This window comes from Geotrypetes seraphini, chromosome 1 (assembly GCF_902459505.1).
Source record: "Geotrypetes seraphini chromosome 1, aGeoSer1.1, whole genome shotgun sequence".
NCBI lineage: Eukaryota > Metazoa > Chordata > Amphibia > Gymnophiona > Dermophiidae > Geotrypetes > Geotrypetes seraphini.
In genome coordinates, this window is record NC_047084.1 from 70,855,055 (window position 1) to 70,869,517 (window position 14,463).

Consider the following 14,463-nt stretch of genomic DNA (forward strand, 5'->3'; position numbering starts at 1 on the left):
ATGATTTCGCATGCCCAACTAATGAAAAAGAAATATGAATATAATAACATAGCGTCTGCCTTAGCAAACAACGATATTTTCATTTTAAAATCTGGGCATTATATTGGAGACAACAAGATGGGTAAGGTCCTAGCTCGTTATTTGAAAAAGAAAAATGAGACTCATCACATCTCCTCTATCACTAATTCCCACAATCAATCAATTACTGATTCACTGGGTATTAGTACGGAGTTTGAAAAATTTTACTCCGAATTATTCCAATCAGAATCGGAATCTTCACATGAAGAAATAACAAATTACTTAAATACAATTGCTCATCCAACTTTGCCATCCCATCTCAAAGAGGAACTAGAGAGTCAGATAACCGTGCAGGAAATCCAATCCACTATCCGTACGCTTCCATCTAATAAATCTCCAGGTCCGGATGGCATTACTAGTGAATTTTACAAAGTCTTATCCACACAACTCAGCCCCCACTTACTGAAATATTTCAATTATATACATTCACATCCTGATTTATAACGTAACTTCACGGAAGCCAACATAATAATATTCCCTAAACCAGACAGAGATCCCACTAAAGTGGGCAATTATAGACCAATATCTTTACTTAATTCGGATTATAAAATACTTGCAAAAATTTTAGCTAACAGAATAAATAAAGTAATACATCTACTCATAGCTCCTGACCAAGTAGGCTTTATCAAACAACGCTATATAGGAGACAATCTACGCAATTTTTCACAATATCTCTGGGTGTGCAAAAGTATTAGCTGAACCTGTGGTAGGACTTGCAATAGACGCTGAAAAGGCATTCGATAGGGTCGAATGGCAGTTCCTACTACAGGTTCTTAAGTGGTTTCATTTTGGTGAAGATTTTGTGGCTTGGATACGCGCATTATACTGGAAACCACATTCTAGAATTTTAATCAATAACTCACTCTCTAATCCAATTCCTTTACATAGGGGAACAAGGCAAGGCTGCCCTCTTTCACCTCTCCTTTTTAATCTTTCGTTAGAACCCTTGATATCTGCAATTAGACAATCCCCTTCCATACAAGGAATACCTTCAACACCCCAAGACGTTAAAATAGCAGCATATGCTGATGACATTATGCTTTTTCTTAAAAATCCTCAAGATTCTCTGTCTGCACTCATCCCCCTGACGGAAATATACTCGTCTTTCTCAGGATATAAAGTAAATTGGAGCAAATCAGTCATCTTTCCGCTTAATGACCACGCTTCATACTCTGACATACAAAACTTTTCATTCTCATGGTCCACTTCGCCTATAAAATATCTTGGTGTATATGTTCATAAAGACCCTGAAGTTGTTATGGACTTCAATATCGCTAAATTGAAAGAAATGATAAATAATACCTTATCACAATGGTCTCCACTTTATATTACTTGGTGGGGTTGTATTTCCGCAATCAAAATGACTCTATCCCCTCAAATTCTATTTAAACTCATCATGCTTCCAAGCTTATGTAAACCACAATTGTACAAATGGATAGACAGTCAATTAACTTCTTTTATATGGCAGCATAAAAGACCTAAAATAGCGCTCAGCAAATTGAGAGCAGCAAAATCCCTAGGGGGGATAAATTTTCCTGATTTTTATAAATATCATTTAGCCTCCTTAGCCAAATATGGTTTCTACTGGATAACATATAGAGCATCAGATGATCCTTTTGTAATCCCTTCTTGGTTAAACTTGGAAGTTTCCATTAGTAAACCAATTCCTATATATGCTCTTCCTACTATGACTATGCCTAAATGTCTCAAGAATTTCCCTCTCTTCCCAGTGACTCATACTGCACTTCGAGCATTTGATAAGGTAGCAGTACATTCCATCTTTTCCCACATGGATATGACCCTCTGGAACAATATGTCATTGAAACTAAACAAACGATGTTTGAACTGGAAGAAATGGAAAGATGCAGGTGTGTGGCAAGTTCGGTCCCTTTATAATGGATCTGAGTTATTGCCCTTTTCCAAATTCTGTGAATCCTTTCCATCTCTCTCAACTAAGAAACATAAATGATCAACTCTATCCTCTCTTCTATCCAATATACACTTATCTGATACCTCGTCCATCTATATATGGAGTACTACGACTATAGATATAGGAAAAGCTATGTCATTTTATTATAAGATCTTAAGAGATTTCTATTATAAATCATCCCCGGCCATTGTTGACAAATGGTCCAAAGATTTAGATGGAGAGTTGACTGATACGGAATGGTGTAGATTATGGTCAAAAATTAACAGACCCTTATTATCAGCTAGTATGTCTCAATCACTTCTATTTGTAATGTGGAGAGCGATATGGACTCCTTATAAAAAGAAGAAAGCAAACCTCTCTACTGATGATAATTGCTGGCATTGCTTACAATCGCAAGGATCGCTTAGTCACATGTTATTCTCATGTCCTCTTATTAAACCTTTTTGGATGCAGATTTGGTCCTTTGTATGTCATATTACTAAATGTACAGCTGATCTCTCCTTTGATATTATTGTTAAGCGCTCTCTTCATCCCTGCTTTAAAACCAGTCTTTGCGAAGACAAGCTGATTGACATTATGATTTCAGTAGGCATTCAACACGTCCTTCAAAATTGGAAGTCAGCGTCTCGTCTGAATTTCACCTTCTGGTGGAATTCCTTATGCCTATATAAAAGATTTGAACAATATGCAGCTGAAAAAATGCCACAACGACAGAAACTATCGACCCAATCTCTTTGGGCTCCCATTGATGTTTATATTCAATCTTTATGATATTTTCAATATGTATATTATATTTTGCTTGTGAATATCTGATTTGTTTGCTATATTGTACCTCAATTTCACCATGACTTTTGTGAACTGTACAAGTTGATGTATGTTTTCTATATCTGTATGATTTTATAATAAACAGATTGGAACTAAAAAAAAAGAAAGCATCTTAACGGAAAAACACAAGTCCACAAGTTCCTACATCAAAATTTGGAGTCTAGTCATCTCTTATTGCAATACAGGCTAACAACATTCAGTTACTGTGCTAGGAAACAGATATCTCCTACTGAACATATTTATCATATCATGGCTCATTTTTCGCATTCCTACAGGTGTATGGCTCCGGTGTCTCTCTGTGTTTTGGATTCTACATTTGATTATGGCTGCATGTTATGCTAATACTCTCCTTCTAGTTAGGCAAAGGTCAGCTTGCTGTATTATATTATATTGATAAAATCTCATGACTTCTTGCTTGTCTGTATCTTGCCTTGTTAACATTTATTGTACTTTTTATATGTTAAAATCAATAAAAAAATCTTTGAACTGAAAAAAAACCTCATCATGTACATCGTTAAAATATGTCATGCCTCTTCAGAAAAAACAAATTCTAAATCTAAATTCTCTTTTAATTTCTCAACCTTCTTTGTAGTAATTTGTACAATCAAAATCATTACGTCCAGCAAACACAAATTAAGTACGGCTTCTCATTTTAACATAAAGTCATTATACTTTCTTGGCTCTCGATCCTCAAACCCCTGGGTATCATTTTGTTGTGAATGTAATCCAACAGCATTGATGAGTGGAGTTAAATATGAACTAATCTTTTACTGAGTTTTATTGCTTCTTCCCAGTGGTCCAATTGATTTTCAAATGCTGGAGGTTTTTAAAAAAAAATGGTTCCATGGGAAAGAGTTCCTGAACTTGAGCTTCAGTGAAACAGTGAATATTTCTCTATGGTAAATATGACACGATGCCTCACCAATCAGCATAATACATACAACAAACCAAAAAGCAGATCAATCAAATAGAAAGAAGTCCGATTTATTGAATCAATGACCCACAAAGGTATCAAAAGTCTAAGCAAAGTGTCTACAAATACTGACAAAGGCTCTAAAACTGAGCCATTTGTAGACACCATTGGTTTCCCTGGTGGATTAACTAATCCTATTCCTAGCAGCCTGTACCTGTAAAAAATTGAAATCTTTTGCAGTAACTGTGAAATACCTAACTCAGAAAAAGCCTATAAGCAAAACCTTGTGCTTATTTCAGCTGTTGATTTTGCAAGCTATCAACTGTCCACATGAATTACTTGCAACTGTGAAATGTTTAACTCAGAAAAAGCCTGTAAGCAAAACCTTGTGGTTAGTTTAACTGTTGATTTTGGAAGCTATTTCAGTAGTAAGACTGAGACTATTTTAAATTCCTTCAGTATTAGGTTTGGGCAGGATATTGTTGCACTACCCTCAATCATCTATTGGACCAAGTTCAAACCAGTTTCAAACAATGAAATCTTTTCTGTTTTGAAAGTACTAAATCTGACTATGTACTTGCAAAGTCCATGTCTCCCCACCCCACCCTTATCTTTAGGCAACAGAAGGAGAAGATTGACCCAGCCCTTGGTGCCCTGGTTAATGAATTACTGAAATCTGGTATACTGCCAAAGTCTTTGTAAAGTGTGACAGTCCATCTATCCATTGTTGAAGAAGGAGTCATTACATCTGTCAGTTCTGAGCAATTATTGCCTGATCTGTTTATCATCTCTTTACTTGTAGTGGCTAAGATAATTGAAAAACAGTCAAATGATTTTCTGGTATATGACAGCAGATAAAGACTCCCGTGGTCCATCTAGACCAGTGGTCTCAAACTCGTGGCCCAGGGGCCACAGGCAGCCCACCAGGCACTATTTTGAGGTCTTCGGTATGTTATCATAATCACAAAAGTAAAATAAAACAGTTTCTTGATCATTTGTCTCTTTAGCTATAAATTACAATATTATTATTAAGACTTAGCCAAAAGGAAAGATTTATAAACTATAAGGAGTTTTACCTCATGCAAAATTGTAATTTCTTTAATAAGACATTAACTATTTTTTCTGCGGACCTCCAAGTACCTACAAATCCAAAATGTGGCCCTACAAAGGATTTCAGTTTGAGACCACTGATCTAGACTGTTCAATAAGGCAGTGAGAGTTGCACCTGTCACTCTGTGCAGGTTACATTCTGTCATGATAGAAATATAGAAACATGATGGCAGATAAAGGCCAAATCTGCAGTAACCATTAACTCTTCCTCTCTCTCTCTCTCTCTCTAAGAGATCCTACGTGACTATCCCAGGCTTTCTTGAAGTCAGACACAGTCTTTGTCTCCACCACGTCTTCACAGTCACTGTCTCCACCACTGGGAGACTGTTCCATGCATCTATCACTCTCTCTATAAAGTATAAGTATTTCCTTAGATTACTCCTGAGCCTATCACCTCTTAACTTCATCCTATGCCCTCTCATTCCAGAGGTTCCTTTCAAATGAAAGAGCCTCGACTCATGCACATTTACGCCACGTAGGTGTTTAAACGTTTCAATCATATCTCCCCTTTCCCACCTTTCCTCCAAAGTATACAGCTTGAGATCTTTAAGTCTGTCCCCATACGCCTTATGACGAAGACCACACACCATTTTAGTAGACTCTCTCTGGACCGATTCCATCCTTTGCATATCTTTTTGAAGGTGTGGCCTCTAGAATTGTACACAATAATCTAAATGAGGTCTCACCAGAGTCCTATACAGGGGCATCAATACCTCCTTTTTCCTACTCCCTATGCAACCTAGCATCCTTCTAGCTTTCACCGTCAACTTTTTAACCTGTTTGGCCACCTTAAGATCATCACATACAATCACACCCAAGTCCCGCTCTTATGTCGTGCACACAAGTTCTTCACCCCCTAAACTGTACCGTTCTCTCGGGTTTTTGCAGCCTAAACACTAGCACCACAAATAGGGCAGTGACACAATCATAGAAGCATGGCTTTTGATTTGGGTTGCAACATAGAAACATACATTGCCAACACTTGATTAAACCAGCAATCAAACAATATTGTAAGCTGATAACATATTACTTGCTATTACACTTCAGGGGTCTCCCTTCCCTCTCTGAGATACACTCATGGCATGTGATATGAATGTGACTCAAAAATACACATTTGTTCTTGAACAGTCCTCGCTATTCTCAAGTCACAAACTGTAGAAGTCTGCCTGGCACTGGCCCTACTTCCCAATCGCTGGAGGTACTGTCAAAACCCACTCCAGCTCATCCAAATCTGTCTTTCCATAATTTGAATTTAATTTCAGAAAAGCACATGAAAGGCAATTCTATCAAAAAGTACCTGCATTTAAATACCCCTTGCATGTTCATGCAGAGAAAAATAGCACTTATGCATGTACATGCCCTAAGTATTATCTATAAGGGCATGTGAAAGTGCTCTAGTAACTGTATGAAGGGGGGGCATACATATGGGAGGAGCATGAGCAGGCTATGAGTGTGTATATGCATAAACAACCAGAACACTATAGTTATGGGCCATATTCTATATTAATAAATAAATACGGTGCCCAAAAAATTGCACTACACTGTATATGGCACACCTTATAGATTCATGCTAAGCACTGAGGCACATCACAACTTTTAAGCACACCCATTTAGGCCAAGGAAAACCAGGCATAAATCCTTGCACTTAACTTACATATGCATCAACATATTTTATAATACTGTACACAAATTCTAGAAATGAGGGTTTACGATTATAAAATTGTAAGATTGTAAAATCTGGACCCATGGTCCTGCCCCCAGGTCTGATCAGTTCCACCCAGCCCCACCCTGTTCCGCCCTAGCCCTCCCCCCCCCCCTTTCTCATGCTCTGAGCCACAACAGGAGAACATCTGTGCATGCACAGATGTGACATGACATCATAATCATGTGCGCATGAGTGTGACATCACCGCATTACATCCGTTCAAGTGCAGATGCACTCCCGATGCGGTCTTGAGCCGGAAGCTTTTCAAAACCCAGATAAAGTGCTGGGATTTGAAAAGCCATCTGGATGCCTGGACAGTCTTCTAGAAAGAGGACATGTCCGGGTAAATCCAGACATCTGGTAACCCTGCCCATGATCCACCCATGCTCCTCTTCTGGCCTCTCCCCCTTTTCAGATTCACACACTAGAACTGGTGCATTATAGAATACGCATACAAAGTTGTACACATATCTTTTAATTTGTGCCAATCAATGCTCTAAGGCAGGGGTGTCCAAACTGCGGCCCAAGGGCCACACGCAGTCCCGTGAAGTATTTTGTGCGGCCCTGGTCGTGCGGCCTCTGCTGCCCCCGGGTGTTTACCGTCTTGCCGACTCCCTCCTCTGTCTTGCTGCAGCGTTTGCGTGTTTGTGCGGCCCCAGAAACATTTATTTCAGCCAATGCGGCCCAGGGAAGCCAAAAGGTTGGACACCCCTGCTCTAAGGAATAGCTGGGTACGTGCAAATTTTGTTTTCACGTGACTGACAAGTTCTAAAAACCAGCAATTTTTGATCCCAGCATTAGCAATGTATTTTTGTATATAGCTCAAAAAAAATTGCATATATGGTAATTGATTTAATTTAGTTTAATTGCCCCCCTTTTTCAAAACCATAGTGCAGTTTTTAGTGCTGGCCACGGCAGCGACAGCTCAGCCGCTCATAGAATTCCTATGAGCATCAGAATTGTTACCGCCATGAACGGAGCTAAAAATCATGCTATGGTTTTATAAAAGGGGGGTTGGTTTTCTATAGTATAACCTAGTTTGAAAGTCAGGTCGGATCAGTATTTTTGTGAGTGATCATGTAACAACCATGTAAAATATGAGTGATTGCTCATGCACTCCGCTTAGAGGGAACATAAGAGCCAATTAGTATCAATTATGAGATGGTAATTGTCAATTATCAGCACTGATTAGGCTTATTAAACAATGGCGTTCACCCTTATTTTAATTTCTAAATGTACAATTTCTTTTCTTATCTATGACATTTATCTGTATTATATAATGGGCGATATATAAGAATTAGAACATAAGAATTGCTGCTGCTGGGTCAGACCAGTGATCCATCATGCCCAGCAGTCCGCTCCCGCGGTGGCCTCTAGGTCAAAGACCAGTGCCCTAACTGAGACCAGCCCTACCTGCGTATGTTCCGTTTCCGCAGGAACTTGTCTAACTTTGTCTTGAATCCCTGGAAGGTGTTTTCCCCTATAACAGGGGTGCCCAACGCGTCGATCGCGATTGACCAGTAGCTCAGGAAGGCAACGCGAGTCGATCGCGGAGCCCATCCTGGGCTCTGTGATAGACTCGTGTTGCCGTCCTGATCTACGGGCCGATCAGCCTTCCTCTCCAGTGTTCTCCCTAGGGCCTTTTAGCTGGGCGATCCGCCCAGCTGTCATCTGCCGCAGCTGAACATTAAAATCCCCCCCAAAAAACCGGCTTGGAGATTTCAGCCCGTAGCGAACTTATGCTCCGGGCTCTAACGTGTGCGTGCCGGCTTCTCTTCTCTTCCCTCCGAAACCGGAAGTTATGTCCGGGGTGGGGGGGGGGGAGAAGAGAAGCCGGCACGCACATGTTGAGAGCCCTGAAGCAAGCATTCGCTACAGGCTAATGCGGGAGACAGGTTAGTGAAGCATTTGTTCTTCTTCCTGCCGGGTCCTGCCTACTTTCTGTTTCCGCGAAGGCAGGACCCGGCAGCATTTCCCCCAATAGGTTGATCACGATCTTGGGCTGATCAGCCTTCCTCTTCCCGACGGCAGAATTGACGTCGGGGAGAGGAATGCTGGTTGGCCGAAGCAGGGAGAGCTTGGGGCCTATTATTGGTGGCGTTTGGGTCCTGGTCCCCGATGGTAATGGCAGTGGCAGTGGCTTGGGGGAGGGCAGGGAGAAAGAAAGAAAAAGGGCAGGCAGGGAGACAGAAGGAAAGAAGAGAAACAGAAAAAAATGAAAGGGAGGCAGAGAGAAAGAAAGGGCAGGGAAGAGGAAGGAAAAGTTGGGGGAAGGAATGAGGTCTGGAGGAGAGGAAGCATACAGGCTAAAAGAAGGGAAGAAAGATTGTATGCACAGTCAGAAGAAGAAAGTGCAACCAGAGACTCATGAAATCACCAGACAAGGTAGGGAAAATGATTTTATTTTAAATTTAGTGATCAAAATGTGTCTGAATTTATATCTGCTGTCTATATTTTACACTATGGTCCCCTTTTACTAAACCGCAATAGAGGTTTTTAGCGCAGGGAGCCTATGAGTGTCGAGAGCAGCGCTGGGCATTCAGCGCAGCTCCCTGCGCTAAAAACTGCTAACGTGGTTTAGTAAAAAGGGAGGGGGGTATATTTGTCTATTTTTGTATGGTTGTTACTGAGGTGATAGTGCATAGAGTCATCTGCTTTGACCTCTTTGAAAAACCCTGGAATAGGAATGATGATTAACATTTTCTATGCGTACAGTGTGCTTTGTGTTTTTTTTAAATTTTATTGTTGGTAGATCATTTTGACTTGGTCATTTAAAAAGTAGCTCGCAAGCCCAAAAAGTGTGGACACCCCTGCCCTATAACAACCTCTAGAAGAGCATTCCAGTTTCCACCACTCTCTGGGTGAAGAACTTCCTTACATTTGTACAGAACCTATCCCCTTTTAACTTTAGAGTGCCCTCTCATTCTCCCTACTTTGGAGAGGGTGAACTTAGTAACATAGTAACATAGTAGATGACGGCAGATAAAGACCCGAATGGTCCATCCAGTCTGCCCAACCTGATTCAATTTAAATTTTTTTAATTTTTTCTTCTTAGCTATTTCTGGGCAAGAATCCAAAGCTCTACCCGGTACTGTGCTTGGGTTCCAACTGCCGAAATCTCCGCTAAAACCTACTCCAGCCCATCTACACCCTCCCAGCCATTGAAGCCCTCCCCAGCCCATCCTCCACCAAACGGCCATATACAGACACAGACCGTGCAAGTCTGCCCAGTACTGGCCTTAGTTCAATTTTTAATATTATTTTCTGATTCTAGATCCTCTGTGTTCACCACATGCTTCTTTGAACTCAGTCACAGTTGTACTCTCCACCACCTCTCTCGGGAGCGCATTCCAGGCTGTCTTTATCTACTAAGTCTATTCCCTTCAGTATCTTGAATGTTTCTATCATGTCAAACTCCTAATAAACTTAAAACTTAAGTTGTACATGCAAATTGGATGTGTACACTGATTTCCATGTGCAACGTAAGGCACCATACACTGAATTTTGGGGTATGCATCCACAGTTACACCAGATCTATGGGTGGAATAATTACAGGTGCATACATTTTAGCCTCATCGATGCTGACTTGCTCATATACAATAGGTTCTCCCCATACACATCGGAACATGTAAAAGAAGACACTCTTATATAGAATTGCCACCAAAAGCTTGTTGATATCTTTGGCTGATGTGTTTTCCAAGGCCAGGACTCACTGCTTGCACTAATTCACTAGATTCATTACATATGTCATCAGCTTCCAACACTATCAGATCCTGTTGAAGAAGCTGACATTCTTTGGAGTTGTAAAGTCCATTATGTTGGTTCACTTCATACTTACACAGATATACACAGTGGGCTGGATTCTGTAAACGTTATTGGTGGCTGCCTAAAAAATGGCCACCGATCGTGTGACAATCACGCAATGGCACCATTTACAGAATCATAGCTTTTGTCAAAGTTAGGCACCAGAATTGTAGGCCAGGATTTTAAAGGCCTACATTTCCGGCACCTACCTTTGATGAGAATCACATCTACAGAGGCGACTTAGAATGTCTAAGGTTGTTTCCAGTATTAAACATGCCTACTTCACCCTTAGGCATTCTGAGGTGCCTCCATAGACGCAATAAAAGTGCCGTTTATCTAGGTACCGGTAGGCTCCTACATTTTTTTAAAATGATGTTTAAAATGTTTTTAAATGGCTTTTACCAATTACCTCCCCCCCCCTTATTTTTTTCAAAAACGTAGTGTGGTTTTTAACGTCAGCCGCAGCAGTAACAGCTCCGATGCTCATAGAATTCCTATGAGCATCGGATCTGTTACGGCCACACTTTTGTAAAAGGGGAGGGGGTGGTAAGCTAGGTGCTGGTAGGGCGCCCATCGGTGCCTAACTTAAGGTGCAATTTATAGAATATGAGCCAGTGAGTGCATGTGGGGAAACTCATGCTGAGCTGCCATACTGCTGACATCCGCTCTCCCTTAGGGTTCTGCCTAAGTGATTCCATAACATTCCACTAGAGAATCTGAATTTCAATTACCTTTCTTGCCCTCCTCAGCAAGATTCAGGGAAGCTCAGATACCAGACCCAGGGGCAGCAGAGACACAGTAATGTTCAGGTGTATCTGTGTCTTGTAGTAGCCCAAGCTCATGCTCTATTTTATACTGTTTTTACACGTTAGGGGCACTGTTCCCTCTAAGGTACGCCTGGCCTGGCCATGCACCTTTTTTCCGAACCCTGCACAGCAGTTCTGGACTGATGCATACCAAGAGTTATTACTAAGATGTAATAACTGAAACAGTGGATAGGAAGATATGAACTCTCTACCATGATGTCATTTTGGTAATAAATGTGATTGTTTTGGGCAAGTTGTTTTGTTAATGGTTGTGTATTGTCGTGGCTCGTGGCTCGTGGCTAGCGCTGTTTATGGGACGATATTGGAATGGATGTCAGAAGCATGATAGTGCAGTATTTTTGTAGCGCCAGTTTTTCGTATGATTCTGGGTAATTCTAGTTAGACAAACATCTGTGTTAGTTAAGGACCACGCCCAAATAGAAGTGTACGAAAAACAGGTGAATAAAACATTTAAATATAATGTAGCTAAGGCCAGAAGAAAAAACACACTAAAGATTAATATAAGGAAAAGAATGGTGTTTTGCTGTTGAGCTAAATCATGGTGGAAATCATGATTACATGATTACATGGAGTCCAGTTTAGGTTCTTTGTGTGTACTATAACTGTCCTGTCTTCGGCCACCATCTTGTGCCAGTGAATAGTTTCTGTTCTTTGTTCAGCTTCCCGCCTTTATCCTCGTGGTTCTAATTGATAACAGATGTGCTTAGGCCAGTTAGGAAGAGCATATTAGACTCCATATTCCAAACTGAGATATAAAATGTATGAAGTATGAATGGCCAAGATATGAATGAAATTATGAATGTTTGGGGCCCCTGAATGTGATATGTGGTGATATAAATGGTTTATAAGAAGAAACACTAAGGAAAATCCTAAAGTAACATCTGGAAGTAGTTGTTAGAATCTGAGATGCTGTATCAGTCTCCAGCAGAGGGGAGGGGGATTTAAACCCCCCCTTCCTCCAGAGTAAGGTTTCTGTGTAAGGCTGTGCAATTTGAATCTGTCAGCTTAGGAGTTTTTTTTCCTTTAAGGCTCAGAACTTGTCAGCATGGAAGGGCTGAGAATTTCTCAGCACCATGTTAATAATTGTGAATTCTTTTGAATGTTAATTCAGAAATCAAAAGTAATTTTCTGAAACTTTGACTAACTTTTAAATGAGGAGGAATGTTTCTTTGTCCAACTTTAAGACCACCCATAGGATTGTTATTGGTTGATTAGGATGATGTCAATAATGTGAACCAATTAGACTGCAGATGGATTGTAACGAAGGAATGTCGTCATTTAGGATATATATGGACATGTAACTGGAAAAACGTTGGAATTGTTATGAGCAAGGCCAGCTTTTGGCTTCTGTAATAATTCTCTGATGCAAATGATGCTCAATTGATTTGCTAATAAAATTAATTGTGTACTCTTATGACCTAATATAGATATCTAATAAAAAATAATATTTTGGATTTTATTAAAATATTTTGCATCATTATTTTCTCATTTTCATTCTACAACCCTAGAAAGCTATAAGTACGCATGTGTGCAATTATCCTGCTCAGTATGTGCGTTTATTTGTTTTATTATGTATGTACATTTTGTAACCCGCTTTGGATAAAGGCGGGCTAGAAATGATAATAAACTAAACTAAACTGTGCCTCTGTGTTCAGAATTTCACAAACTAAACATCCATTACTGTATCTATGCAGACACTATACAATTCTTTTTTTTCCTTTTGGTAGTGCAATGAGTGGTGTAATGATGAAATTACAGCACTGTTTGATCACTGTGACAGTCTGGATGGCTGCTAATAATTGGCCATTAAATCTAACAAAAAATGAAACTGTGGTAATGGGATAATCTGTCATTTCTGATTCACCCTCCTCTATTCAATTTCAATCTCCTCAGTTTGCGATTCTGTCTCTGACTTGTAGTCATGGTGTCTTATTGGATTCCAGACTGATGATGAAACTTTGATCAATGCTGTCATTTGTTCTATCTGTTTTAGACTTAGACCTATGAGAGTACTGAGAAACCTTATCACTTGTAACTTTAGGATGGTATTGCAAAGTCTTGTTTTATTCATGCTATATTATTCTAATTCTCTTTGCTTAGGCCTTCCATAGGCTAGTCTCAAGGGCCTCACAATTTGAGTATAATGTACCAGCTTAGGCTACCTTTTCTTTATTGGATTAAAGAGAAGTTGAAGAGGCAGTGAAAGAAACAGTAAAACAAAACGCCACCTGGAGTGACAGCTCCAGAAGGACCGTCAGTAAAGATACCAACAAACACCAGTATGGCAACCAGCCTTTTTGCAGATGATAGCAAGATTTGTAACAGAGTGGATGCCCCGGAGGAAGTGGAAAACATGAAGAAGGATCTGATAAAGTTAGAAGGATGGTCTAACATCTGGCAACTAAAATTCAATACGAAGAAGTGCAGAGTGATGCATTTGGAGGGTAGAAATCTGAGGGAAGCATATGTGCTGGGAGGAGAGAGACTGATAAGCACAGATGGAGAAAGGGACGTTGGTGATTGTGTCTGAGGATCTAAAGGCATCTATGCAGTGTGATAAGGCAGTGGCTGTAGCCAGAAGGATGCTAGGCTGTCTAAAAGAGGAATAACCATCAGACGAAAAGAGGTGTTGATACCCCTATATATGCCATTGGTGAGGTCACACTTGGAGTATTGTGTTAAGTTTTGGAGGCTGAGGATCTAAAGGGATGTATACAGTGTGATAAAGCAGTGGCTGTAGCCAGAAGGATGCTAGGCTGTATAAAAGAGGAATAACCATCAGACGAAAAGAGGTGTTGATACCCCTATATATGCCATTGGTGAGGTCACACTTGGAGTATTGTGTTCAGTTTTGGAGGCCATATCTGGTGAAGGATATAAAAAGATTTGAAGCGGTCCAGAGGAAGGCAACATAAATGGTAAGTGGTTTAAACCAAAAGAAGTATGAGAAGAGACTGAAAGACCTAAACATGTATACTCTGGAGTAGAAGGAGGGACAGGGGAGATATGATACAGAAATTTAAATACTTGAAAGGTATTAATATAGAACAAAATGTTTTCCAAAGAAGGGAAAATGGTAAAATTAGAGGGCATAACTTGAGGTTGCAGGGAGGAAGGAGTAATGTTAGGAAATTCTTTTTCACGGAGAGGATGGTGGATGCCTGGAATGCCCTCCCGAGGGAGGTGGTAGAGAGGAAAACAGCAATAGAATTCAAAAAAGTGTGGGATAAACCAGAAAATAAATGGTATACATTAAAGAAGTAAGGCTGGTA